This window comes from Camelus dromedarius, unplaced genomic scaffold (genome assembly GCF_036321535.1).
Source record: "Camelus dromedarius isolate mCamDro1 unplaced genomic scaffold, mCamDro1.pat HAP1_SCAFFOLD_189, whole genome shotgun sequence".
Lineage (NCBI taxonomy): Eukaryota > Metazoa > Chordata > Mammalia > Artiodactyla > Camelidae > Camelus > Camelus dromedarius.
The window spans coordinates 245,743-261,190 of NW_026989847.1; positions in this window are offsets into that span (position 1 = coordinate 245,743).

Consider the following 15,448-nt stretch of genomic DNA (forward strand, 5'->3'; position numbering starts at 1 on the left):
AGATGCAGAATGAGGCTCCGGTTGAGGTGGGGGTGGAGCTGGTGTCTCCTGACTCCTAGGCTCAGCACCTGCACAGCTCAGGCCCTCTCTTCATGCCTGACAGTCACCATGACAGGTTAAGACATCAGAAACACCGCCAGGGACTTCCGAAAGAACTCCTTAAGCAGGAAAAGGCTTGTCACGGAGTTTGGGACAGAGCAGGGAAAGGTTCATATTCACTTTGTCCCTGTGATTATGTCAAAGGCATCACTTTGCCTCGAAAGTGCAGACGAGCTCTTCTGGGCTGCCTAATCCCCACCTTCTGCTCTGTTTCCCCGTGTGTCCATTGTGCCGTCCCTCGGGCAGAAGAGGTTGAGATGCCTTTGCCGAGAGGTGGGCCCCCTTTGCTGGGGAAAGTGAGGGAAGTTGTGTACCCCCGGCCTACGGCCTCGGGCCTTGAGTCTGGACAGCACTCATGGCGGTCTCACAGGTGATGGTCGGAGAACCTAGCACGTGCAGCTGGATCCGCTGTGGAGGCGGTGCTCTGTGATTCTTGAACTTGCCCAAGATCAGATCCTACTTTCTGGTTGTTGGTCAGTTGGAGGAGAAGGTGCCAGAGAACTGAAAAAAAGAATGTCCAGACCAGCCCTGTGAGTGAGAGGCACAGGGGACCTGAGTCCCACCTGCGTGTGGATGCCTGGCGAACTCTGCATGAATTTTCAGTTCCTCCCCGGATATTCCTCTCTGGCTTAAGGAAGGGGCAGGGCATGTAGTGGCAATGATCTGTACTTGTCCTCACACTTCCCTGCGATCTACATGTCCGCAATCCCCTTCTGCTCCTTGGAGATGAGGTGGCAGGTTTAGGAGCTTGGGCACTGCTGAAGGCACAGCTGCCAGCACCGGGCTTCTCCCAGACTGGCTCCGTTCACCTCACCTGTCACCTCCTGCTGAGCCCCCAGGCATTAGTCCAGGTAGGTGCATCGGTGCAACGTAAGAAGGGACCAACTTCTCCCCCTGGACAGACTGGTGGGTGAGCAGTGGAAGCCTGGAGCCATGCCCCAGCCCCCAGGCCAGTGCTTCCTCTTTTGTCATAGGAGGCACTGGTGACATTTTTGCTCAGCAACTGCTTGGTTCTGAGTCTGTAGACACACCAGAGAATGCCAGCTTGTTTTTGCCTTTTCAAGTCTTTCCTTGGGATTTCGCAGGGTAGTTGGATGTGTGCTTAGCCCATAGTGTTTGACACTGTCACCATTGTTTACCCAGAACCTCGTGTACCAGGCATGGTTCTCAGCATCAAAATACAGCAGCGCATTAAACCTCCCTCCTGGTCGGTCTGTCTGTTGTGGTACAAAAAGCACCCAGCCAGCATCTGAACGTCAGTGAGATAACGCGGCCAGTGAGCTCGGGTCAAGCACGTTCTTCTCCAGTCACTTTTACTCCATTGTTCCTTTTACTATTCTACAGTCATTAATTTATAAAACAACACTTTGGTGCAGGAGCAGAGCCTAATCCTCTCCTGCTACTCTTGGTGGGAGTGAGTAAAACTGTCCAGCCTGAAATGTGACCACAATTTGTAGCTCAAAAGCTGTCTAGACGCATGTAGGTGGAGTTTTGGTTTGGGGCTCTGACCACGTTGGTGTCCCCTGGCAGCGCTGCTCCACACAGGCCCCTGCCTTCCCTGGAGCAGGAGGTGAGGATGGGTCTCACTGTCCCTGCGTCCCTGGCCTCACACACTCACGTAAATTCTTGTACAGGCTGTCAAATTCATTTTTGTTCTTGTGTGTTTCTAATTTTCGCTTGTTCCTCTTTTCCTTTTTCTTTTTTCCTTTTTCTCTTGTACTGCCCTTTGTGTATGTTGTTGCATCTGAAAAGGTGGGCTGTGCACACCCTGCATTGGAAATAGCTGGATCACCCTCCGTGCTGTCTCCATCGCTTTAAAAACCAAAAACTTAACAGCTGCCTTGATCCATGTATTATCCTAGACATCTTTTATTTTTCTAATTTTTTGGAATATTTACTTTGTTAGCACATCACCCCCTGGTGTTTGATACCTGTTAAAATCCTTGCTTTGAGGAACCTGTTTGGTCCTCCTCATATTTGGTGATGAATGCGCACTTATTAAATTTTTTCGTTTGTTTTGAGGAAGTGAGATGGGAATTGATTTAGGCGGCTGCTGAAGGATTCTTTTCATGGAGTATTTAAACTTCTAAAGTCAAAGTCTGCAGCATCTTGCTCGATATCTGCTTTTACACAAAAGTGCTCAGCACGCGGTTCCTGGCTGTCGCTGTGTGACGTGCGTGATAGCCCTTCTTGGCCGGTGGTCACTGGTGAGGAAGTGGCAGGCTCGGGGGTGAGCAGCTGCAGGGCACGCTGTTGGAGGAAGCAGTCACTTTTTTTTTTTGCATTCAAATTCCCCTATGCCATTTACTTTACTTTGCCTTCATAAAGGGGCAGTATCGGGTCCAAAATCCATGCCACTATTTTGTTCCCTGTATGAGGCTGTTTTTTCTGAGTATCAGGACAACATGGCCTTCTCCAAAGAGGCTTGCTCACCTGGATCTGGTGGACACAGTGACCTCTAAAGGGGACCGTATGTTCCACTCTGCTTCATCCAGTGGGCATTCAGAACCGGGTCTGTGGTTTGCCTCAGCAGCCTTGGAGGCCTCCCTGCACTGGCCTTTGCTTTTAACCCACGTTGGCAGTAAATGGCTGACTCAGTGTCTCTTGCAGCTGACGTCCACCACTGACGGCCGTGTCGTTACTTTTCGGTAGTGAGACCCCAATACCCTAGTCAGCCGTGAAGGAAGATGCTTTGGCTGACCAAACCTTGCATTCTCACCCCTACCATGGTTCATCTCACCCAGGGGAAGGGTTTGGCCACCACCATCATGCTGACCTTGAGGCTTTGTTTCTCCTTTCATGCTCTGGTCCAAATGTCGACACTGCGTTTTTCACTGACTTGGTCTTGCTTGAGACAGGCCAGAATTTATGAAAGAGTCCACCACATTCTGGGTGGGGAACAGAACAGAAATAAGTGTCGCAAATAGAAGGAGTCTAGGCTGTCCGGGTTGGCAAATGCAGGCTGGGATCTGTGATGGCTGGGCTGTGCCCTGGACACAGGCCTTTCCCGTGGCTCCTGAGAGCCCAGGGGTCGGAGTGAGAACAGCTTTGCCTGGGTTCCTCCATTCTCTTCTGCTCACTGGCAGGTTTGTCTGCTAATTAGGAGCTCCCCCAGACCTCGGGTCCTTCAAAGCTCAGACCATGGACGAACCTTGAGTCCCTTCTCCTGGGCCTCCTGTGTGAGAATCCAGTGCCTTCTGAGGTGACCAGCGGCAGGAGATGCCTCCTCCTCCAGGGAGCACCATTCGGAGGACTGTGACTCACTGCACCATGCTGTGAGCTTATGGGGTGACGGCCATGGTCCCTGCAGAACCAGACTTGAGATGGGCTTAGCAATGGAAATATCAGGACTGATTCCAGGCAGGGCTGGTGGGAGGGAACAGGGGATATTGAATGTGACCTCAAACACCTAGGTGGGTGATGGTTCTGTTAGTTAAATGGGGAGCCTGGGAGGTACCTGCCAGGAATCGAATTCCAGAGTAAATGGTGGACATGAGGCATTTTTAAGATGCCATTTGTCATCCAAGTTAGGACTTCAAAGAGGCACTCGGGTCTATGAGCCTAGGGCTCAGGTGAAGGTGCCGGACTAGAGACACACGTTGGGATTTGTCCTTCTTAGCTGGATTTCACAGCCTTACATGTGGGTTAGCTCTTCTCAAGAGGTGCAGACTGAGGCTGAGGGAGGGCAGGGCTGTGCCTCGGTTGGAGGTAAGCCCAGATAATGCAGCTTTGGTGTGTCAGTCAGTGGCATTTGGGATTTTCACAGCAATGCCATTTATCCTTAAAGGGCTGGGTGGTGGGCAGGGCCAGCCAGGATGAAATATAAAGGGAGGGTTGTGGCCACGTGTGCGTCTTGGGAAGATGCAGAGGCTTCAGGGTCCGGGAGGGGATACTCCTCAGAAGCTGGAGTTGGATTGGGGAGTGGGGAGAATGTAGTCACACTTACCTGTGATGGTGGGAAGGAGTCCTAGGGAGTCCCGACCCTACCGGACTCTCTTTCCCATGAACAGAAGGCAATTAGACAGAGGATCTGAGATGAAAAGGGATGGGTGCTCTGAGGGGAGCCAACCTGGAGAATGGTGCTTGGACAGTTCTGGAATAGTCTTCCTGCAAAATAGAGTTAAAAAAAACACAGACTCTAAAGAATATTGACAGTAACTGAGGAGGAGGCAGTTTTTCTGGCCTCCTAAGGGTAAGTCATGTATACCGGGATACACAGAAGAATCGGGCAGTCTCTTGCGGGGGCTTGATCCTTACCAGAGGCAACAGTGCAAGTTTAAAGGGGGAGAAGGACAGCGGAGGTAAACTAGCCAGGCCTTGTGTCAGGTACCAGTCGCCCGCCCTAATTGCGTGTTCCATTCACATCCATCCCTCCCATGTGGGCGGTGGCAGCCCCCTTTTGCGGATTGACAAGGCTTCTCAGAGGGGTTAAGGTATCGGTCCATTTAGCGGCTAGTAAATGCTGTAGCAGGATTCAAGCTGGGCCTTGTCAGACTTAAAGGGCATGTTGTATCTACTAATTCCGGTACCTCCCTGTTGTACCTGGAATGGTGAAGTGGGTCAGTTTTGGAGCCTTTCAGAAAAAGTGCGATTTAAGTGCCTCAGGACTGTTTCACAAAGCTCAGTGTTCTTTGATTGTTCGGAAACAACGCAGTGCTTTACGCCCCACCAATGTAAGGTCTTACTCCTTTGACGATGATGTGGTTGCAAATGACATACAGGTGCAAAACCAGACTTAGCAGCTTCTGAAGGGAAACTCTCCAGTTCTTCCTTGATCCGCTGTCTTCTGCGGGATGTAACTCTGCTGCAGCGTAAGCCTGAGTTTTCCGTATGGATTGAGGGTTTGATAACCAATGTTAACATAAAACGATCAGATGGAGAAAATCGAAGTTGGCACTTTATTTTTGGGTTTCATTAGACAAGATGCACTATCGGTTAATGGCCCATATAACGTATGAAATTGAGTACAGAACATTGCATTTCTTACTTTCTACTTAGAACTGTGTTCCATTGTAAGGTTGTCTGCTTTGAAAATTCAGCTCAGCCACTAGGGCGCCTGTCAGTGTGTTGGTGTGATTGCATTTACACAGTGCATGTAATCTGGGCTTCCTCAACCCCAAACACTCCAGTGCAGAATCATGGGCTGTAGCAATCACTTAGTTATACAAATACTTCTGAAACTATATGATTCCAAAAAAAAAAAAAAAAAAAAAGGAGAGAGAGATTGCCTTTATCAAAGTTCCTTTGGAATTAAACTGCAAACTGTTGTTGAGCAGTTCTGGCTTGCTTTATATATGAATATATACATTTCTTTGCATGTAACTTGGTTTTTGGACTAGAACACCAAGCTCTTGTTTTCCATGAGCCACAAAAAATCGTAGCCAAATGACACACGTATGAAACATTTTATTCTTTTTTTCTGAGAAAGGATACTTAAATTTTGAACTTGGGCTCTGATTTTGGTTTTAGCTCTTCCCTACCCTCTTGTCATCTCACTCCTATTTCCCACGTGGCCTCCAAGATGTCATGGTCTCAAAGGAGTGGGTGGACAAACACCATTTGGTCGCCGTGCACTGCTGCTCTAGAGGAAGCCCAGCCAAGAACTAAAGGACATTATCAGAGAGGACTTCCTGGAAGAAATGGGCTCTACATACAGTTCTGAGGACAGAGTAAGAGTCAGCCAGGAGAAGGAGTCAAGAAGGTGGCTCAGGTGGCAGGTGAAGCCCGGGCAGAGACATGGAGGCTTGTGGGGTGGGGACCCGGGGAAAGTGCCCTCTGTGGTCCAGGGTGAATCGTGCCCCTACTGGGGAGGACAATGGAGAGGACCTGGGAGGAGGGCTTTGGAGGAGCTTGGGTTTTACTAAAACTGACCCAGGAGGCAGTGAAGGGTGTCAGCAGGAAGTGACACTCAGGAAAGGTACTTCTGGTTTTGCTTCTGATATTCTACAGAAAGAAGGGCAGGGATGGGCGAGAGCAGGTAAGTCTCTCCCTTTGAGACCCATCCCGTCATTCATTTATTCATAACATGCGCAGTTCTGAGTGTCTAGGGGAGAGTGGGCCCACATTAATAAGTAAAATTTATTAGCTTCTTGGGAGCTTAGCAGTGTCAGAAGTTGACTTAGCCTAGAATGTTCTAGGAACAGAGGAAGAAAGTGCGGAGGTTGGAGGGAGGGAAGGCTTCCTTGAGAAATAGTCAAGATGAGCCTGGAGGCAAGTGGGAAGTAGGAGCAATTCAGGGGTCCCCTGAGGTCACTGGGGACCATGGTGCTGAGGTGAGGCTTGGCGAGCAGGGTCAGGGTCAGGGTCAGGGGTGGGGCTAGAACTCTACCAGGGAGCCTCTGAAGTGTTTGAAGTGGGGGTTGATGTAATCAAATTTGTGCTTTGGGAAGGCTGCCCTGGCTATGTGTGTGTGTGTGTGTGTGTAGCGGGGAAGAGGGGGAGGGTGCCACCAACTGGGGGGGCATTAGAAGACCATTCTCAGGCTGGGAGGCGACCAGTGGGAGAGGGACGTCGGGGTTGCTTGGGGAAGGCAGGGGCAGTATGGATGCCGGATTTCCTTTTGGGGAGGGCTTGTTAGCGGGGCCGCCCTAGCGGCACCTTGTGGCTGGAAGAAAACAGATGGAGGTCGCCAGGTGGACTTTCCACTTCTCTCCTTCCCTGCCTTACCTGATGATCTTAGCTCAGCCAACATTTGGAACAGAAGAGGTAAGTTCTAGGGTAGCCCAGTACTTTGTTCCGCTCGTTCGAGTGAGATATGATAGGACATAAGTTTGTGTTCAGATCTGCATGTTCACTTATCTAGAAACGTCCCGTCTTTTGGATTTCCATAGGGGTTTTTATTCTTGATAAAGATTGCTTTCTTGGTGAGAGGAAATTTAATACAGCTGTTGTTTTTCTCAAAAAGAAATCATATCTTTTAAGAAATTTAGTATTCAAAAGAATCGGAATATTTAAAAATGATAAAGTAAGGTTTTGGTGTAGTTTCTTTGGTTTCTGAGTTAATGTGGAGTTAGAGCATTTGCATTACTTAATAGCACATCCTTGTCAGTATTTAAAGAGCAGTTAGTGAGCGCCACAGGCCCCACCTCTCAAAGCATCGTTAAAGTTTGCTCTGAAATAGTGAAGTCATACAGTTCTTGTTTGTAGAAGCCAAACAGTTGGTTTATAATATGCAGCATAGATCCCTTTATAAAATAAAAATAGGATCAACATTAATAAAGTGGAAGATAATTGATTTTTTTTAAAGCTGAAACAAAAACTTTCTTGTTCTAATGTTGCAACTGGAAATTTTGAAAAGAAAAATCCTTCTGTAATATCATCTACGTGGAATACATATATACCTTTCACGTTTGAAAAGTAACTGCGCAGTGGTTTTTGAAGTCAGGAGCATTCCACATCAGATACTGGCAGTGATGGTTGCTGGTTTTCAATGGAAGAGCCCAAATTTGCCTTCTTAGCTTTTTTCTTTTTTTTTTTTTTGTAGTGAGCGGGTTGAGTAGTTCTTTGCCAGCATGATTTTGGGGCAATTTGGGGGCAGATGTCATGCACCAGCAGTGAGATATTTCCATGCATTTTACTTTCTTGACATCAACAGGGAACATGTTGGGTTTATACCTGCAGGCTGGGATGCTGAAGTACTCCCTGATCCATCACCGTTATGTCCTTGAGCTACTCCAGTCAGTGAATGATTTTCTGTGGCTTGGATGTAAGGTGGTCTGATGCAGGTGATCAGATGTATAGTTAAAGTGCTATTACTTGAAATAAGAGAAACTAAGAAACATGGCTCTAAAAATACAGGATGAGGGAGGAGAATTACCTGAGCTGCTTGCAGTAGAGAGTCTTCTCAGATGACACCCTAACCGTGATTCCTGCCAATATCCGCCCCAGCCATGCATGGTAATCCTGCCGAAGCAAGCATGCACTTTGCTCAGAAACGCAGTGAATTTCCTTGTGCCTCCATTGGTTGGCTTTTTTTTTTTAAGTTACATCTTGCCCTTTGTTTAAATGCCATCCCTGTTATTCACATTTTTCACTCATTGTTCTGGACCTCGTCCATACATAGCTGCTGAATGGATGAAAAGAATGTAGTATCTCCATGTAGTGGAATATTATTCAGACGTAAGAGTGACAAAAAAAGAAAAAATAAAAATAAAAGGGCAGATGAAAAAGGCCTCCTGTTCTGGGAAGTCAACCCTGTCTGCTCAACCCGACCTTTTATCTTTGAAGCCCAATCCCTTATATTCCACTATACTCTTTTTGACAGTACTTACAACCTTCTAATAAACTTTTAACATTTTCAAAAAAAAAAAAAAAAGAGGGAGATGCTGATACCACTTCAACATCTACGAGCCTTGATAACAGCATGTTAAGTGAAAGGAACCAGACACAAACGGCCACATATTGTTGATTTCAGTGATCTGAAATGCCCAGAAAAGGCACATGCAGAGGCAGAGAGCAGGTGATGGTTGAAAGGGGCTGGGTGGAGGGGTGTTAGGGAGTGACTGCTAGTGACAGGGGTGCTCTTCTCGGGTGATGAAGTGTTCTGGAGATAGATGGTGGTGAGGGCTGCACAACTGTGAGTGTGCAGAAGACTGCTGAGGGCTGTCTCTGGGAGTGCCTGTTGTTGGGGCGGCTTTATTTTGACCTCATCCTACAATGTGAAGAGTCACCTTCTGCTGTGGCCTTTCTACTCCTGTGAGTGGTGAGGGTCAGACACTTTGCAGAGTCATGTTTCTTTTTTCACCCTTGCTAAGTGTAGGCAAAAAAGGTTTAAGCCTGAGAAAGTGCTCCATCTGCAGAAATGTCTTTTAGTTTTGCATGGTGTAAAAATCTTGAGAGCTTTTTAATCGTTGAGGACAGTCTGTGGGGGGAAAGAGCCCGTGAAGCCTGGGTGAGACCTGGAAGAGCCACGCTTCCCTTCCAGACACGGGTGGGGACTTCACCCCCGTTCAGGCAGTGAAGGGCCCAGACACCTGAGTGGAGTTGACACTCATGAATATATACGTGTATCCACTGCTTCATCTTGGATATTAATTTCAAGCTGAGTCAGTTTGTGGCGGCAGCCTCATCCTACATCAGGAATTTATAGTATCTGCTCTTTGAGGTGAAGACCAGACAGACTTGATTATTTAACAGTCTCTCTTGAATTGATATCTCAGATTCCTTTGTCAAAAGCAAAACAGCAGAAATACAGACGTCCTTTAATGCCGATGTGACCTGGAACGGGTTTAGTCTCAGTGCCTCAGTGGCCTTGTCTGCGGGTGGAGAACATGATAACAATGCTTCCCTCAGAGGGGCTGGGGAGGGGGGAGTGAGAAGCACAAATGTAGGACTTACACGTGATGCTCATGAATGACCGAATTTAGTGCTCTCAGCCTGGTGAGGCCTCAGGGACAGAGATGTCAGAACAGAGCAATCCTAGCCGGAACTCGATCCGTGTTGGCAGCTGTTACGATCACTATCACCACTGTGGGTTATCAGGTAGTTTTAAGACTTGGTAATATGAATTCTTGAATAATGTTAAAAGACTAGACATCTCAGACCCAGTTTACATAGTTCTTAAGAATTCCTCTGAGAAATGGATGTTTTTTCCCCATCTTAAATCTGAGTTGAGTCTCTAAAAAATTCTGTATTCCTCCATCATTTTGCTTTAATTCTCCATTTCTTAAAAAATTTTTTTAAATGGAGTTACTGGGGACTGAAGTGAGGGCCTCATGCATGCTAAGCACATACTCTCCCAAATGAGGTATAATCTCCCCCCTGTTTTTTTTAAACTTTACTTTCTTAATATTCAGAGGTTAGAGGCCTCTAATTCTTTTTCTGGAGACTTGTCCATGAACCTGTAAATCTATAATTAATGGACAAAACTTGTTTTATTAAAAAAATCAATAGAATATTCTGCAATCCATCCAAAAGGAAATACTCATTGACATAAAATGTTTCTCCTTTATGGTGATTTCTACTTTTTGGTCTAGCTTAATTTATTAACAGCCATCCTCATCATCATAATGACCAAACTCTCTGTGAGTGGACACTTACCTAAGGCTAAAATGCTTTCCTCATGTTTTACTTCATAGCAGGTGTTTGAGGGTAGGTATCAATGTCTCCTTTTTTGCAGCTGAGGGATTGATAGATGGGCCTACTTGTCCCAAATTACACGCAGCTGGTGGTGTCTAGCTCGGTGCTGGAATCCAGGCTGCACAGGATGCAATCTCATTTGCTCCTCTAATCAGCCTCCCATTGAGTGGTTTCCCGAACTCCTCTGAGTCCATAAATGACCGATTTTAGCGATCTCAGCCTGATGAGGTCTTCAAAGGAGAGACACCAGTGAGAATGTGAGACAGACTGGCATAAATTAAAATTGTACATTTTCACAAATGTTTTATTCTCAGGTAATGACTTAAAAAGGTAATTATTTTTTATTTTAGTGCTTTGTAAGCACTAAAAACAAAACTTTTAAAATAATTATTGTGCAAAAGAGAAGTGGGCTTTGAAAATCCAACCGGTGCTAATGATGTTACAGTTTTTCTCTAGGGGAGCTTATTGACTGAAAAATTTACAAAGACTGAATTGTTTTTATGTAGTCTTAGTATGGAAGAAAAGATTGTCAGTGAGTATTGTAAGTAAAATCCTTACTCTTTTCTTTCCTGATGATGAATATGTTAGTTGTTTTCATGGCTGAAGTACATTTCGTTATTTGTGAAATTTGAGTAATATCGTTTACCTTGTCTGACTGTGAGAGTTAGACGCCTTGTATACAAAGCACCGTAGAGGTGCTTAATAAAAATGTGCTGTCACAATGACTGATACTTTAGAAGTATCAACTCTGAATACTAAAAAGTGTAGCTTATTTCCGATGCATATTCAGTATGTATATATATGATATATATGAATATGGCTTAAAATAACGAGGATTTATTTTTTTTTCCTTAGTGCAGTATGAAGTTTTAATGAAATCTGTATCATTCTTGTGAGACAGGGAATACTTAAATTGCCTTAAGCAGACGACCTAGAAGATTATTTACACAGAATGTGTAGTGTTAAAGCTCAGAATTCATGTTGCCGTGTAAACATCCACTCAGACTTTTAAATTCGTGGGATTCTGACCAGAAATATTAAGTTTAGAAAAATCCGCATTGATCACTTTCAGGGAATAAGCTTCTCTCATTTGTGATTAAAGAAACTTTTGATATTTTTTCTGCACTCTTAACAGGTTTTAAAATATCAACATTTTGATTAGACATGTCACATTTTTAATAGAGAGAATAAAGCTCAGGCTGTTATAATATGTAAATAAATGTTTTTTTATTTCAACAAACTTGTAAGATTTCCTGGCCCTTTGAGAAGTATTTTGCAAGATACTTTGATTACCTGCTGTTGGAAAAATACAGACGTGACTTTTATGAATATAGGCCTAATACAGATCTGTTGGTTTTTGCTACAGTGCAAGACATGAGGCCTAGGAGAGCTTTACTGCGGATTGCCAGGAGGACATATCCAAGGTCTCAGTCTCCCCTCCTGTAAAATGAAGTGGCTGGACTGGATTCTTTCCTCTTCTAAGATGAGTTTCCATGAGCTTGTGTCTTTTGTTTATATTCAGGAGTATTAGCAATATCAGATTAAATACTGACTACCCCTCCCTTCCCCCAAAGCAAAGTGCAGTATGTGGTAAACAAGCTTTTAGTTACCTGATTCTATTTTCTGATCTTACAGGCAATTTTTGTGTTGCATGTTTCCAGGGAACCTGGAAGGTATTTTTAGCCGTAGGTGGCGCTGTTGCACCTTCTTATAGTCTTAATTTTCCTGTTTATAAAAGAAGGTTTAAAAAACATGATTTTATTTTGATTTCTTCGCTTAATGCTTCAGAATAGCACAATGTCCATTGTGTCTGTCTGCCTGGAAAAATTATTCTGCTTATATCTTAGTTTTATTCTGTCATCTCGCTGTGAACATTTCAGACTTGCTGTGCAAACAATGGCAAAATCGGACTTTTCTTCCAGTGTTAGAAATCAGTGGGCTGGGATTTTATAAAAGAGCAAGAAGCGGCCTCGGGAGCAACTTAAAGCTAAAAAGTGTGTTGAGTTCCCTGAGAATTGACCCCGCCGATGTGTGTTAATTGGTGGGAGATGACTTGGTACATATACAAAGGGGTGTAGTTTTTTGACTTGGATTTGTGTGTACGTGCTGCCACTGAACCACGTGAGCCTGAGTCAGTTCGTTCTGAGTTTTTCCCTCGTCTGTGAGATGGGGACGCTCATATCTGCTTTGTAGAATTGTGTGAATTAGAAGTTATGTGAAGTGTTTACCACAGTGGGTATGTCAAGAGGGCTCATAAACTTTAGCTGCTGTTTTGTGTTAAGCATTCATTTGATGGTCTTTGGCAATTACTAAGAAACAGGAAAATAAGAAAAGCTGGTTTTATGACGAAAGATATTTGAGGAGGTTCCATAGTTCCTATACCCATAATTTAGCATCAGCAGAGTCAGAAATGTTACACAGTCGCCCTGAAACAATGTTAAGCCTCAGAATTTTTTGTTACTTCATATATGTTGGGGCCTAAGGGGATCCAATAATATACATATGTTGTCTCCAGCACCAACTGAGAGATGACACAAAAGAGTAGGCAGGCGATAAATGTCTTATTTTTTACTGATGAAGCCAAGTACTCCATGAACTTCAGGGCTGTGGGTAAATGAGTGTCGTGATACTGTGTCCCAGAAGTAGAGACTTACCCTGTCCCAGGTATCTCTGGGCCACAGCGAGCCTTCCCTTGAGAGGATCTGCCCCATCATGCACAGGGATGTCCTGCCATGGAGCGGAGCATCCCGGGTGCTTCCCAAGAGTGGCCAACCCTGGAGAGAAAGGAAGGGTTTCACATGCCCTGCTTGTCTCCCTGGAATCACACCTCAGTCTGTTAGTGTGAGGAGGGCTAGCTGTGTGCAAGGGGTCAGGGGTGTGAAGGGAGATTCACTCTCCATGGCCCAGAGGAGTGGGGAGGAGGCATCCCCTCCCTCATTTTAAAGACGTGGTGGGATGGAACAGAATGGTGCACCCCAAGATTTTATAAAAGGAGAAATAAGTGTTTTCTTTGGGACTTAGACTAGCCAGGAAACACAGAAGATGATTAGAAGGGAGACTTGTAAACCACTGTAATATTAAGTTGACATTTGTTGAGCACCAAAAAAGTGCTACATTCTTTTCTGAGCGTTTTACAGAAATGTATCCTTCAATCTTCTCAACAAGCGAGTAAGAAAAGTTTGATTTTTATCCCAGCTTTACAGTGTGGAAATTGAGGCACACAGAGGGTAAGTTGGCCAAGGTCACAGAAATAGTAAGTGGCAGAGCTGGCATTTAAACCCTGGCTGTCTGGCTTTGAGGCTCACAGAGACGGGCTTTGGGTGTTTAGAGGTACCTGCATCCCTGGATTTCTGTACATCTGTGCATCAGTTAGCCCAGAAAGGACAGAGAAAGGAGAGTCACACAGTTGCTCACAGTCGTGTCTCGGCCACTGTCCACGAAGAGTGCACCGTGATTACAGTTGATTGTTTTCCAGGCAGTAGATCTGTTGGTATAACAGAAATTTAGTCCATTGAATTAATCTAGAAATCCTTACTGCTCTGCTTCTGTCCACGCTTGCCATGTGACTGCCTTCCCGTGATTGGGCCATGGAGGAGAACATGCACTCATGGTTGAACTCTGATATTTCAGTCTGGTTCATATTTTCACGTCTTCTGTTACATTAATAAGTTAAATTTCTGGTTTTCTTGCATCAGTGTCTCATGAGTTTGGTTAATTTGAAACCAGTCCATGGGAGCCCAGGGGTAAAGACAGTATAATTTCTTAGCACGTTGTGGCACTTCTAGCAGTGCACACCTGAGTGGAGGATGTTCGCCTTCCTCAATGATTTCTCCCAACTGCAGGGTCCTCTCCCATCCCTGGATGTGATGCTGGGAGCTCTCTGAGTAGGCCAGTCAGAGGCCAAGTCCACCAATCAGAAAATGATGAAGTACCTGGAGGTGGGTTTAATAGAAGTAAAGGGCTTCCAGGTAGTCCGAAGGGCTGTTCGAGTAATTTAGTGAAAAGCTGTCCACTGTCTGTGGTTGAGCAGCTTCATTGCTGTTGAAAAGTCTGGAATAGATGAAGGGGTTTTAAAAAGCAGAAAGGAATGATTTCAGGTGGTATATCCACACCGGCGAGAATTGATGGATGACCGCCTGTGTGAGGCATAGACAGAGTCTTACAAACTTAATAAAACAGCTTTAAAAGCTCTGCCATCGGAGTGCACTTCATAAGGGGTCCAGATCATCACCGGTCTTGCTGAGAGTGCAAGTAACTGATGATGGCAGAAAGGACACGGAGGCATCTAAAAGGTCTCAGTCATGTTCCCTTTTTAAAGAATGTGGCACAGTGTAATATATTTGAGCTGGTTTTCCACTGAAAAATTTTTAGTGTTTTCTGGGACTCCCCAGTTCCCCAAGGTTCCATGCAGCTGGGTGTCCCCTCAGTGCAGCTCTGTCAGCTCTTGCCCTGGGCTGACGTGGTGTCACGGGGAGCAGGACGGTCAGCGTCCCCGGCTCCTCCGAGCTTCGTCTCCTCATCCTCAGTGCCGGGTTTCTCATCTGTGTCTACTTAGTAGGGTTGCTGAGAATCACACGTGATGGTTGTCAAGGGTGATTTGTGGTTGTCTCTGTGATTGGCATATAGTCAATATTTGATAGAAACACTTGTTTTTGTATTCCAATTGCGGCTCCTAGATTGCAGTGGTTTTTAGTCTGCATTTTTTTTATAACTTTACTCATTTTTAAATAAGCACTTATTTTTATTTATTTTTTTGGAGGTACTGGTGACTGAAGACAGGATATTTTGCATGCTAAGCAGGTGGCCTACAACTGAGTAACACCCACCCTCCTTGTCTGCACTTAAAAATAAATATTGCAATACACAAAAGAACTCTTAACACCATCATGGGACATAGTCTCTGTATAGGCATTTGAACATGTATACTATATCAAGAAGAATAAATGTTGTTGGGACAAACCATTCTGAATCTGTTAATGTGCTTAAAAACGATCATAGCTAGTGATAAACACGAGCCTTGGATCCAGTACTTCTTAGGGTCTGTTTTGCCATCATGGGAAATTACATTCTACAGAGAAGGCTAATTGGGTCTCTTTGATAATTGGATGGTTTAGCAGATGATCAAGGCTTTCAAAAGCTGACAGTTCTGTATGTTAAACTAACTACAAATTTATCTTCTAGAAGTTGGAAGTCCTAAGTTTGTGAAGTGCCCAGTAATCCAGGGGGAATATGTTTGTGTCTCTGTGAACGATTGTGTGTGTTATTTCAGGAA